Genomic DNA, 14,286 nt, shown 5'->3' on the forward strand with positions numbered 1-14,286 from the left:
ACGCTGCGGGTGGAGGTGGTGGTGGTGCGATACTTTTTTTATTAACAGCCTTTATGTTAGGCGTTCAATAGGTCCTGGGCTAAGGTGACGAGGGCGCGTTGCAGGTTGAGGTCCCGGGAGGAAAGCCAGATGGGCCACGGTGGGGGTGGCGGGAAAGGATAGGCGGGGGACTGGAAGGCTACGTGGCACTATGTAAGGCAGTGTTCTATGTCTGCATATGTGTGTGGGCAGTTTGGGCACTGAGGTGTGGAAGTGTGCCGGTACAGATAAAGTTTGGCTGGTGTACGTAGGAGATTAAACTGTATTCGGCGAAGAATGCGAGCTCGATAAGGATGGGTGTGGTGGTGGTAAATCAGCTAAGTCTAATTTTTGCTGCGGGTAGTATTCGTCGACAGTGTGTCTGTAAGCCCTAACCGCCAGCTCCGTCGGTGGGCTCGTCCATGGCATCCCCGGCGCCCGGTGTACAGTTTCGCAGGCAAGCTGGTGAGCCAGCTCATTGCCGGGGATGTCCATGTGACCAGGGATCCACCGAAGGGTCACCGGTCGTGGGCTTAATGCTAAGAGGGTGGCATCTAAGGCCGATCGGGTAGGGAGAGGCAGGGCTCTTTCATGGAAGGCACGCAGAGCTGCCTGACAGTCAGTGTAGACAACGTATTGGGGGGGGGGGGGGGGGGGGCGGGGAGTAGGGTGGCAAAGTATGTGATGGCGTCGGCGATCCCATGTATTTCGGTTGTGTGAGTGCTGGTTCTAGAGAGGAAAGGGTGGATGAAAAAGGCTGCTGTGGAGGCCGCGTCTGTGTAGGCCACCGCCGCAGCGTCCAAGGGTGGCTTGTGGTTGTATGCGTATGCCTGGCGGTGGTGGTGGTGGTGGTGAAAAACATTTTTAATACTCAGAGAGAGTTTGGGGATCAGAAGACCCCGCTACATGGTCGGTATCCTTAGTCCGGGACACCGCACGACGAGGCCCCGTCTCGCGCCCGCTTTACTAGAGCCCTTTGGGACTCCAGTGTGGAGCAGTTGAGGAGGGCAGTCTCCCATGCCTCTCGGGTGGGGGTGGGGGAAGGGAGAAGGTGAGGATTCTGAGTACATGCCCACACCATGTGAAAGATATCGCAGATCTCTCCACAGTGCGGGCAGCGCCCATCTGTGTTCGGGTCGAACTGTTTTGCTATGGCAGGACAGAGAAGAGTTCCTGTCTGCAGGCGCCGCAGAGTTCGCTCCTCCGCCTTACTCAGCCCCTTGGCAGGTGCCGGGTAGAGGCGGTGGCTGTCGCAATAATGAACTAGGATATCGCGGAACCGCAGAAGTGGTTTTTCAGCTTCTGAGCCAGGAGAGCTAGGATGAGGAGCCCTGTGTGTGAGCGCTCGGGCGGCCGCATCAGCGGCCTCATTGCCGCGTAGACCCTGGTGGCCAGGAGGCCAGATCACTTTTGTGCGAGTTGGATTGGCGGTAGCGCGTCTTAGATTTTGGGAGGCAAAAGGTGATATTTCCCCTGCAAGATAATGTTCACAGGCCCGGCGAGAGTATGTGATAACCGTTCTCGATTTTTGGACTGCGGCAGCGAGAGCTATGCCGACTTCCTCCGCTCGTGTTGAATTTGGGGCATGAAAAGATAGCCCATCGACATTCATTCCCTGGTGGACTACGGCAGCCGTGTAGAATCCTGCGGGCGACGGCCCAGTTATGTCCACGTAGTAGACGCCCTCTATAGATCCATATTGCCTCTCAAGCGTGAGAACCCGCGCTTGTCGTCTGCCTTCATGTGAAGCCATGTCCATGTTACGCGGGAGCGGAGCGACCCAGAGCATGTGGCGCCACAGCACCGTGATGTTCTCCGTTCCCTCTGGTATGCATGCGTGTTGGATGTGTAAGCGGTTTAGCAGGCGGCGCCCAGGAACCGTCTGCGACAGCCGCGTATATTGGTTCACGAGGTGTGCCTCCCGCAACTCCGGATAGGAGTTTACCACTCCCAACGCCTTCAGTTTGGCGTTGGAGGTAGCCCCCGGGAGGTCCAGTGCTCGCTTTGTTGCTTTCCTGATGATGGCGTCAATGCGCTCGTCTTGTTGTTTGGTGGTGCGTAGGTACGGCACGGCGTAGAGGATCCAGCTGGTCACGAAGGCATGGGCGAGCCGTAGCGCGTCCCTGCCCCGCAGACCACCCCGCTTGTTGGAAACACGGTGGATCATGCGCCCTACCTGTTCACCTATGCGCTTGAGTTTCGCATTAGTAGAGTCCGGCCTAAGTTTGTTATTGATGAACAGACCCAGGATCCGGTGCTCTGCCACTTCTCTGATGGGACCGCCCGACAGAGATATGTGTAGAGACGTGTTGTCCTTGTAGTTTGTCCTGACGTGTAGGAGCTCTGATTTGGCGGGAGCACATTGGAGACCACAGTCGGCAGCATATGCATCGACTATGGAGGCCGCCAGCTGAAGGCGGTCCTCCATCGCCCCAAGGCTCCCCTCGGTGGTCCAGATTGTAATGTCGTCTGCGCAGAGCGCGTGCTTTATGCCCTCCACCTGAGCCAGTCGGCCGGGAAGATGCATCATGGCGATGTTGAAAAGGAGCGGTGATAACGTCGCCCCCTGTGGTGTGCCTCGTGTGCGTATAGAGTACGGGCCGTATTCGTCGTCCTCGATGCGGAGGAGCGCCTGACGCGCAGAGAGAGTCTCTGACATAGGCGAAGACGTTCGCCCCACAGTTAGTGGTGTTCAAGTTTGTATGGTACCACGTTTAACATTGTCAAACGCCCCTAAAGATCGAGGGCGAGAATGGCCTTGTCGTTTTGTTGTATGGCTGTGGGTTGTATTATGTCCCTGTGTAGTTGGAGTAGGACATCCTGTGCAGACATGTGCGGGCGGAACCCGAACATAGTGTCTGCAAAGAAGCCCTTACCTTCCATGTATGGAGAGAGGCGATCCCGAACCATCGTCTCCATAAGCTTTCCCACACACGAGGACAATGAGACGGGTCTCAAGTTGTCCGTAGCCACGGCTTTACCTGCTTTGGGGATGAACGTTACAAGCGATTTTTTCCATTCGAATGGGAGCGGACACCCATCCCAGATCTGATTTATGTATTGTAGCAAATGGAGGTATGCAGAGTCGGAGAGGTTCGCCAACAGTTTGACTGTTATGCGATCCCTACCCGGTGCCCCACCTCGGCGCATTTTAGCCAGGGCTGCCTTAAGGTCATGCAACTCAAAAGGAGCGTCTAAATCCTGATTTGGCTTGCAGGAGTACGTGTACTCGGGCCCAACCGGGTCATTTGTGCGGCGGCCTGCGTGTGTGGGGGCGGACATGTTGCGTGGAATGGGTGCGCGCGGAGGTTAAGGGGTAGATCGGAGACTGTGGTGGGTCTGGGAAAGAAGAGCAAGACGTGCGGGGGTGAGAAAGGTTTGGTCTGAAGGTGGCGCTACATGAGTTGGTGGTGCTGGGAAAGTGATTGATGAGGAGGGGCAAATGGAGACGAGAGATGCGGTAGTGCAAAGCAATATCATTGTGCGTGAGGAGCGCGTCGCGCGTATTCATTCCCGGTGGGGGCCGGCTTGCGCGATCGGTCAAATCCCGAGCGATATAATTAGCCGCCTCGTCGCCAGGATGGGCCACGTGAGCGAGCACTCAGATGATTTGGCCGATGCCGATGTCGATGCCGATGCCGATGTCCGGGGTGCCACCCGTCCAACCGCGTAGTTGTAGACTGCAGGCTTGGAGTCACTGAAAATGTATTCCTCGCAGGTCCGGGTAAAGGCAAGGGCACTAGCTGCTTCCTCGGCGTCTACAGAGGTCGAGTGTAGACTGAGACAGTGAGAATGGGCTATAGAAAATTGTCCGTGGCTGCAAGGGTGTGGGCTGGGTAGCGGCTGTACCAGGCTGCATCCACATAAGCCACGGCAGGTTTCCATCCGTAATCACGCGAGAGCGCGGAGGCTCGCACTGCTCTGCGGGAGGGGTGGTGCTCAGGATACATATTCTTACGTAGGGGATGAACGGTCAGGAGGGAGGAGACATGGGACGGGATGGGCAGTGAGGTGGGAAGGGGAGGAGAGGGAGAGCTTAAGGGTGGATAGAAGTGTGCGACCCGTTAGGCTGCGGGTAGACGGAGGAACTGTGCCGTTCGATGGGCCTCTGTTAGCTCCTTAAGGGAGTTGTGGACGCCCATGGACGATAGCCAAGCCGTCAAGGCAGATAAAGGAAGGGATAGGGCCGACTTATACGCATGGTGAATGAGGGTCTTGACTTTGTCCTCCTCGGTGCGAGAAAGGAAGAGATAAGGAAGTGAATAGATGAAGCGGCTTAGAACAAAAGCCTGGACCAAGCGGCGGAGTCATGTTAGCGCATTGCGTGGTGGCGGTTGACAATGTGGTGTATGAGGCGGATGATCTGGTGTTCACTGTTTGTGAGTCTAGTGGTGAGGGTGGTGCGCTTGCCATTAGACTGACGAAATAGTTCTGGGAGGCGGAGGGTAGAAACAAAAGAAATGGGTGTGCCGTCCAGGTAGACGGTGAGAGGAGAAGGCGACATGGGGCCACCCCCCGAAGAAGCAGGAGGAAAAGCTCCGATTTGGACGGGGAGCAGCTCATCCCGATAGCCCGCGCGTGAGTCACCACTGCGTTCACGCCCGCCTGGAGAGTGGCCTCCATATCGCCAAGATTGCCCGTGGTCACCCCGAGGGTGTTCTCATATGGGTAGAAAGCATGAGATAAACCTGTAATAGTGCGCAGAGCACGTGCCAGCAGAAAGATGGCTATGTTGAAAAGAAGCGGGGGCAAGACAGATCCTTGGGGTGTGCACTTGTTGCCAAGGGCGAAAGAAGGAGAAGAAAGTATGAGATTTCGGCTGCTCGGTGGGCCAGAAAAGCGGTGATGTAAGTAGAGACACGGGGTTTGACATGGAGGGAGGAGAGAGCATCCTGAATATCAGTGTGATTTGCATTGTCGAATGGGAGTGAAAGAAGAAAGAGGTGCCGTAGTGGAGGTTTCCGGATTAACTTTTACCACCTGGGGATCTTTAACGTTCGTTGACATTGCACAGCACACGGGCGCCTTTTGCGTTCCGCCTCCTTCAAAACTCGACCGCCGCGGTCGGCTGCCAACCCGGGTACTCCGGCACGGTAGACGAGAGCCTTAACTACTCAGCCACCGCGGCTATGCTTCAGTGCCGCATTTCTGTCGTAACATTGTCAAGGCCAGCGCATGCAGCTCACATACCGAGGTTTGAGGACATGACAGAAGCCACTCTAACTGCACAGCTCACTCGCCTGTCGGGTACCGCGGCAGGCTACACTCCACTCTGTCAGCAAGGCATCACCCCGATCACCCTTCCTACCGAAGAGGCCCCCCTACCTCGAGACCTACGCTCCCATCCCATAATCCATCCCATCCCTAAGAACATGCACCCCGAGCACGACGCAGAACGCACGGCAGCCCGCGCCAAAGCCCTGCACAAGCTTTACGGCGACAGTTCCGAGGTAGCCTACGTGGGCATGGCAGCGTACTCGTCGGGATCCCGCATGGTCCTCGCCGTTGGTAACAGTCCGGCCCGATTACTCGCATCAGGTTCTATCATCATCAGAAATTGCAGAGGAACCAACCATTGCGCTCGCTCTAATCTCTACCTGTGGCACCACAATTCTCTCCGACTCAAAATCCGTCCTGTCCGAATCGCTAAAGGCCTGATATCCCGCACTGCGGCTCGGCTTCAACGCTTCTGACACCCCCCCCCTCCCGCTCCGTACCCCTTATCTGGTCCGCCGCGCATGCAGGCCTCCCGGGTAACGAGGAGGTCCACATCCTCGCCGAGGTCTCACTTTCCAGGTTGTACTTGATCTCCCTCCGCCATCCCAGGGACGTCTGCTTACCTTCAGAGATATCCTTACCCATTATTGACATTTTTCGAAGCGCTAAAACAACGTGGACGAAGAAGGAACAGACAGGGACGAGCGCTACTTCCAACTGTTTTTCTTGAGGAAAAACACAGCTTGATCTCGGTGACCAGAACCGAAACAGCACTTCCTCACCAGAACAGCATTTCACCAACCTGGTGTAGTACTGGGCCGCAACCTTCTATAAAGAAACCAATTAACCCTCGGCTCTCAGTCCCCAGCGGCAACTGACAAAGGTGGCGGCCAGACCTGTGACGCAGCACAGGGTGCTAAAAATCGCTGGCTCGGGACAGGCTACCATTAGAAACTGAACCTGGCAACGCTTAACGCTAGAACCTTATCCAGTGAGGTTAGCTTAGCAGTGCTGTTGGAGGAATCAGCGAGTACTAAATGATATGTCATAGGGCTTAGTTAGGTTAGGAGGACAGATGAGGCCTATACAGTCCTAAAGGGCGGGCACGGACAAAGAAAGGCAAGACGTCTTGCCTTTCTTTGTCCATGTCTTAGGAGTGCGCTGTGTTTTTCCTCAAGATGAACTACCAACTAGCCCGCTCTTCTACCCTTCCAACTGTTTATTTCGTAAAACCGCACGGCAGAAAACTGCACGTGCGAGATTACACACTATAGCTGCTGAGACTAACAGAACCAAGACGATACGTGCACGATTACATTGATACCCTGAGGAAGGCAAGTTCTTTTTTTGACAAGGAAATAGACGGTGAGCTTACACAAGTGCTACCCAGTGATGCTATGTTTTGTGCTTCTATGATCTCTCGAGTTAGTTGATCACGACTACGTCCGATGATGCGGCACTGATTTAACAATGGAGCACAATCGCGGCACTTACTGCAGTGAATGGCTAGGTTGCTTCCGCAGGAATTTTTAACATTGTTGTTCTGCTGGCGTAGCCGGTCATTGAGACAACAGCCATAGTTTACACAGTCCACGTACGCTGTTTGGTGTTTGATACCACATAATGTTTGAGAGAAGAGTTGTTTTAGCGCTTCAAAAAATGTAAAAACTGCACCAACTAGCCCAATCCGCTACCCTTCTGATCCTTACCCACTACCGAGATAACTGGCCCATTTATGCACAGCCGGCTCCCTGCCTCCCACTGGCGTCGACTCCAGACACCTACTGCTCCCTACCCCATTCTCTTCATGCCCACTGCCCCGATCTGTTCCTCTCTTTCTGTGAGCTCAGCGGGAAAGCGACCGACTATTCCCATCCTCCTCACATGCATTATCTTCCCACACCCTCCATCCCAACCACGGCAGGGTCAGCAGCCGAGCGCCGTAACCACTGAGCCACCGCGCCGGGCTCTCGTGTAGTGAAGCTTTCGCATCAAAAACCAATTTTCACTAACGCCTCACTAATACCCGTCGCCGGCTTTTCTCCTAATGGGGCTAATAAGTCTTTCGCCTTTAAACTTATTTCTGTACGCTACAGCATGACGTTCACAAAATTTACCACCAGAAATACCGCTCACCTGGTGCTGAAATAAGCTAACAACACAGCAAAACGTCAATACCATGCACTGAGAGCGCTTTCAATTTGGTATTGTATTTCTGCCCACTCTTTGCGTTCCTGTGCTGTGCCATGAGGGGGTAAAAAATGTGTTGATGTTGTGAGAACTGTTTAATTATCTTATCGCGGCACTAACACAATGTAACTGTCCCACCTCGCACCATACGAAGCTTTGTTATCAAAATATCAGTTTACGATATTAGTGCTTACGATATAGTATATATCAGACAGTGCTCGATTCACAGGTTTTACGCTTAATTAATTTATGGTACCGAGTATTCTGCTAAGCGCTGGAAACATGCCACCAGTTATTTCGGAGGAGGCAACAAAAGTTACACTTACGTCTTCCCTACCCTCATAGCGATGTCAACTCTCACTTCCGGATCCGCAATCTGGCTGACCAGTCCAAAAAGGAAGGATTTTGCGGTCGACTCACCGTTCTCCTAGAGTAAGAAAGAGCATTTGGAAATACATCAAATACTTTTCCGGCAGTTGCGCACAGGACAAAGACTGGGTTGCCACAAATTCCCGTGATAGACGTTTTCTGGTATTAATGAAGAGCGAACACCTCGCAACAAAAACAGCCATTTTCGGCCATAAGAAAACAATTCTTACCACAGAGGCTTGCTAAGTGTAGTTAGCTCTCAAATATCTGCTATTATATGTATTACCTGCTGCACTAGATAACGAAACAGCCTTCCCATCGTATGACTTGGCGCCGCAACGTGACGGTATGGCGGGTGGGTTTGAGAGCAAATGCCTTCCTAGTTGAAATCAAGAGGAAGAAATGAACTTGGGCAGGGCATGGAATGCGAAGGCAAGATAACCGCTGGTGCTTAAGGGCAACGGAGTGGATTCAAAGAGAAGGCAAACGTAGCAGGGGACGGCAGAAAGTTAGGTGGGCGGATGAGATTAAGACGCAACTGGCAAAGGACAGGGTTAATTGGAGAGGCATAGGAGAGGCCTTTCTCTGCAGTGGGTGTAGTCAGACTGATTATGATGACGATGATGATAAACGGGGCCTAGGCCGTTGCTTTCGGGCTCGTGGCAACGAGGAATGACCGCTGAGTTCGCAACAATTCTCTTGATTGCAAGGTGTTGCGACGATGTTTAACTCTCTGTACTATTTGATTTGCAGCTGCGTAGAAAAAAAGCGGGTTGTAAACTCGCGACGGCCCCAAAACTCAGGGGTAGCAAAACTGTGAAATAGTCCAGTTATTCAGCGGACGCCTCGTGGAGACATATCAAACCGCGCCGATTCGGTGCGACATTCTTGCAAACCCTTGAGCTGAAAGCCTCCGCAATTGAATCCTCGTTGAGAAGGCTTGCGACAAACTACCAAAACCAGCTACAAAAATCGTGAACACTGTAGAAGCAGCCGCGTGAGGCAGCGATCATTTGACTTTCTTAACCACACTATTTTGCTTGCTAAACTAGAAATGTATGGTGTTCGAGGAATGTGTCTCCATCTTCTACGGTCATACCTCACTGATCGAAAACAGGCTGTTTTCTGTGATGGACATGGATCCACTCTTCAGGCTATAAACTGTGGAGTGCCTCAGGGCAGCCTTTTAGGTCCTTTTCTCTTTAACGTATACATAAATGATCTCGTAAACATTGACAGTAACGTTAAATTCATTCTGTACGCAGATGACACCAGTATTTTCTTAACGGGCTCCTCAACAGATCAGTTATTAAATCGCGGTAATGCTGTTCTTAAAACTTTGCATGCGTGGTCCGTTCAAAATGGGTTGTCTATTAATACCAATAAATCTAAAGCTGTTTTCTTCAGGCCTAAAAACGTCAAAATTAACTTAAACGATGATCTTCAACTTGGGAATCATAAAATAGAAATCGTGGACACCTTCAAATCACTCGGTGTAATTTTTGACGCCTGTATGAGCTGGACCGCACACGCAACACATCTTCGCAAGAAATTAGCTCCTTCCGTTGGTTTTCTTGCTCGATACCGCACTGAATTTCCTCCCTGTATAAAACGAATGATTTATCATGCCCTATTCCAATCACACATTAACTATTGCCACATAGTTTGGGCTACCACATCCAAAACAAATCTACAGAAAATTCTAATTCTCCAAAAGAAAGCTATCAGGATTATCGCAGGTGCTAGTTTTACTGCCCATACGGCTGAATTGTTTACTAAGTATGAAGTAATTCGTGTCAATGTTTTTCTTGAGTACCGCCTATTATACTATCTCAAATTTTGTTCACCATCAATATGTAATTTTTTGCTTAATATCGCATTGTTAAAGCCCATAGAAAAGTATGTTCAAACCCGATCAACTGCAAAATGGACACTTCCACGAGCTAGAACTAACTATGGTAAACAAGCACTTAACTTCCTTATACCTAATGTTCTAAACAGCTACGAATCTAACCAGCTGAACATGTATAACCTCCGACCTCATGATTTAAAAGTGTACTTTGTAAATAATATTCCATAACTTCTTTTCATATATTGTAGTTTGTGTATGTATCGGTGTCCTTTTCCTCTTTGTAATCAACCCAGCAGTGTATAACTTTCAAATGCATTTGTTCAGTTTTAATTGCTTTTTTCTAGTTTCAAACTACATCTCTGTGTACCCATCAGTTCAATCGTAAATATTATAAATTCTTTCTACAGTGTGCTCGTATGCGATCTGCCACCGTTGTATGCATGTGTTTATTTTATTATTTTGTAATGGCTCTTAGATGAGCCACAGGCATTTTCAAGCTATTTTCTTTAGCTTTTGGCCTGTGGCTCATCCTAAAGACTGTATGCACATTTGTAAAATAAAATAAAGTTTGGTTTGGTTTGGTTTGGATATAAAACTGAATAAATCTTGCGGCACAAACAAACCGTTAAAATTATCTGGGAATACGGAAACTGCAAAAGCGAGCTGAAGGAAGTTCGAAAACACGCTGCACACTAGCATATCACCAATAAAAAAGCCAAACTAAAATATCGTCCGCAACGCAGTCACAATCATTGATCGACAGCACTATTAAAAAGCCTGCAACAGGCGCAATGTACATCCATTCAACCAGGAGTACACCTGATCACAGATGTTTGTTCTTACCTGAAGCATGCACGTGCTCATCTGGATGGTCATCACGCATGCAGGTATAATACGGCCATTTAGTTTTTTGTGTTATATGATAAAAACAAGCTGTCAGCGCGAGTCCTAAAACGTCACTTGGTTTAAATCATTTTGCTTCCATTTGGTAAACCTTAGCGTTAAACATGTCCAATTATCGGATTAATTCATTAAAACACTGGGGAATGGAATCAAGTGAACCTCTTAGTGTAATTTCGTCGTTATTTGATAGAGCATATAACAAACATTGCCGGAATAGCTCGCCGTGTGTGGTCACCTCTTTTTATACGCCGTTTTTTACCTTGCCTACCATTATCTGGTAGCTTGTGCCTAAACTCCACCACTACTCATGCTGAGGCACGTTACTAGTGCGCCGCTGACGGTGACGCAATAACAGGCATTGCCAAAGAGCGTCATTTTAGTAAAACTGGAGAAAGCCAGTGTGGTGAAAGACGGTGCTGCAAATTTGATTTGAATACAGCAAGAAGAGTGGCGACGCTTGAGGGTGTCCTAAACTGTCTGAATTTGTACTACATAATATTTGGAGGTATGGACATGTCTACGGGATGACGGCTCGCAGAACCAATTTCATTCACGCGCGGTCAAGTTAAGAAATTTAGTGGAAAGCTTAGAAAAATTAGGAAACAAAAAAGTCATTTGGAACCAAATCTTCTTGAACAAAAACCAACTGACTCACTAACGAGGCAACATTGGATGAAATTGTTTCCCGTGATTGTGCATTTCAAAAAACTGTTCCTGATCGCTCTGCCACTCTTCTTGTACTTTCATATAGTCAAAACCCATGTCCACTGTGGTGATTGTGTACGTGTTTCCTTTGATGTTTTCAAACGCACAAAAGGTGACTTGCAGATGAAATTTTCGCAGAGCTTCTCGCAGCACTGGAATCACACCGCTTGACTCACGGAAGCACAAGACCTGTCATTTACAATACCGAGGGCTAGAGAAAGAAAACAATGGTAGCACTTCCGTCCTAAGTTACCATTTTCAAAAATCACGTCATTCAAACTAGGAAGCCGTACTGCAGCATCACTATCCTTTCCATTCATCTCAATTGTTAGTCCTGCGCTAAGCAAAAGAGAAAAAACGCCAACGGAGAAAAAAACTGAATATGTCGCATAGAAACTGGCCGCAGCGTGTGTTTCTATAAGAATTGATTTTTTTGCAATGCTTGCTGCACAGGTCTTGCGTTTGAGACCTTTTCGCATTCCTCTAAGTTGTAGAGCATATTTTGCTGGTGTGAATTTATTTCAGTCAGTATGAGGCACGCACCTCATCATTTTGAAATACACTACAAACACCTCCAAAATTCTAGCATAGCTACCGTTCTTCGAAGGGCCACAGGAATTCCGAGCACTCCCTCAGTATATCTGGGGCAAACGGGACAGTGCTTCAATGAGCGTGCTCGACAGCACAATGTGACCCTAAAAAGCAAGACGGGAAGCAATCTAGCTTTACATTGTAGCAGGTGTAAAGATTGTTTTCCGAAATTTCAAGAGACCAGGTTTCTAGCCAGGGCAAAAGAAAAAATCGAAAGAGAAGTCATTGAGGCTTTTTATATTGATCAAAGAAAAGACAACTGCGTTAGCACGCCTTACGTTCTCCTCACCAGAAACAAACTAGCTTTTTTGGACGGTTTCGTTTAGATGCCCTTTGCAAAGTCCGCCTGCTTCCTTCAATCGGTTTCATGATTGTTAATATCTTAGAGGTAGTTCTTATCCTTATTCATAATCGTTCAACCTGTGCTATCATTCACGCTCGCATGAGTTATCAACATGCCTTTTGTAATAGCGACCTCCCTATGACTTGTTGTGCTGTGTTGTAGTGTTGTTATCACTCGTCCACCACCGCATTTGTTTTTTAGTTCACGCACGCTCATGCAGCTCAGCGGCTATAAAAGAGCGCCTGGTTTCCTTTCCTGTTATTAAAGTTGGAAGTTGCGCCTCTTTCCTGTTCTGTGTTTTTCCTTCCTGTTTCGTCCTTTTTTGGCGCACGACATTCTTTCAAGACAATGTACCAACTAAGCCGTCAAAAAGTTCTACTACTCCCTCAGTGTGCACATTTGTTTCGCTTGCAGCCTGAGGTTTTACTGATTCCGTCGCATATTCCAACCAGTTCAACTTCAGTGAACGTTGTATACTTTCCTCTGATCAGCGTTTGTTTCTCTTTTCCAGCATGCTTCGATAATTCACACTTAGCTGCAGCCATGGGTCGTGGGGTAGTGGTTGAGCACCATATGCGTGACCGTATTATAGACCCTGTTGAAGAATGAAAGACGGCACTGTTCCTTATAACAACTCTAGCTGTGCGAAGTCTATTCCCGGTTCCTTCAGTTAATGCATATGGCTTGACTTGCACCGTTATATCTCCGTACCACCATTCGGCTCTTCCGCTAGACTCACAGTAAGGAGAAGGACAAAACATTTATTATCGCACTGTACTGAATTGGGAAAGAGAGGTGAGGATGGGCGTTGCGCTGGGTGGCAGTTCCTATTCCGAGACCCCATTGGCCGCCACCGCTGCCCGTGCTCTCTGGTCAAGGGCCCGTTGGGTCTCCAGGTCCGAGCTGGTACAGCGCTGCCTGCCAGCCCTTGCTAGCTGACTGACTTATAACGGCTATATGTGCATTGTACGGGCAGGCCCACGCAATGTGCTATAGGCCAGTATTCTTCCCACAGAACTTACACCTGCCCGTCAATGTCGGGTCGACGTGTTTATGTATGACGGGATTAAGGAACACCAAGTTTGGAGCCGTCTAAAGTGGCACTGTTGGTTCTGTCCAGACCCTTGGCAGGTACCGGCAGTAACCTCCTACAGAGTCGTGAATGGTTTGTAACACCCGTGTAATTCCGTAGCAGGTTTGGAATGAGTGAGTGTAATGAGGGGCAACGATGGTAAGGGCGGCCACGTGAGCGGCCTCGTTCCCTCAATGCCCTGGTGACCGGGCGCCCATACTATCGGTTTTTTACTAATCGCCGAATCCGAATTGCTCTGAAATGGCAACAGTATTCTGCTGGTGAGTGGCGCTATCCTACCCCGCACGTAAGTTCCACAGGCCTGTTCCGAGTCCGATGTTATATGCACTGCTTCGGAGTGGGTGGCTGCCAGTGTAATCGCCTCTTCCTCCTACATTAGCGTGTCGCTACTTTTTACCGAGAGGCCGTTAACGTGATTTCCCCCGTGCACAACAGCAATGGTACAGATGCCCTCCTCGGTTCGACCACCTGCATCCATGTAGAGTATGCCTGTCTTGTTACCGTAGTCATTTTGAATAAAATTTGCCCTGGCTCCACGCCTGCCCTGATTACATTCCCGATTCATAATTTGGGGAACTGGTTTAATAACCCAGGTAACAATGCTAGGGCCTTGAAAAAATAAAGCCCATCTGCGAACAAATTTGTAGGATGATTAGAAGGATATCCGGCAAGCACAACGGACTTCTTGAAAAAGAAACTGTTCGCCTGGTTCAAGCGTTCATCGTCAGTCGCGTGGTGTACGCTCAGCCCTACCTCAAGCTGAGAAAAAACGACGACGAGAACCTAGCTGCAGTGATTCGGGCGGCGAATAAAAACGCGCTATAACTCCTTAGAACAGATTTTCCGTTTTAACTGAAGAAGACTACTCGAATGTTCAAACAAGGAACGATAATCTCACAGCTATCATTACAGAGTGCGGATAGAAGTAGGCGGTAGGATGGTTCGACAGGATACCGGCAAGCTATTTCAGAAGACTCAAGATCTGATTAAGAAACGCCGAAACAT

The 14,286-nt window shown here is 49.5% G+C and overlaps 1 pseudogene; it reads right to left on the bottom strand.

Moving 5' to 3' along the window:
• Positions 1–866: 866 nt before the first annotated feature.
• On the bottom strand, positions 867–2,850 carry LOC149337702 (uncharacterized; annotated as a pseudogene).
• Positions 2,851–14,286: the final 11,436 nt, after the last annotated feature.

The sequence above is a fragment of the Amblyomma mixtum genome, chromosome 7 (assembly GCF_055824585.1).
Source record: "Amblyomma mixtum isolate Tamu chromosome 7, ASM5582458v1, whole genome shotgun sequence".
In the NCBI taxonomy this organism is placed as follows: Eukaryota; Metazoa; Arthropoda; class Arachnida; order Ixodida; family Ixodidae; genus Amblyomma; species Amblyomma mixtum.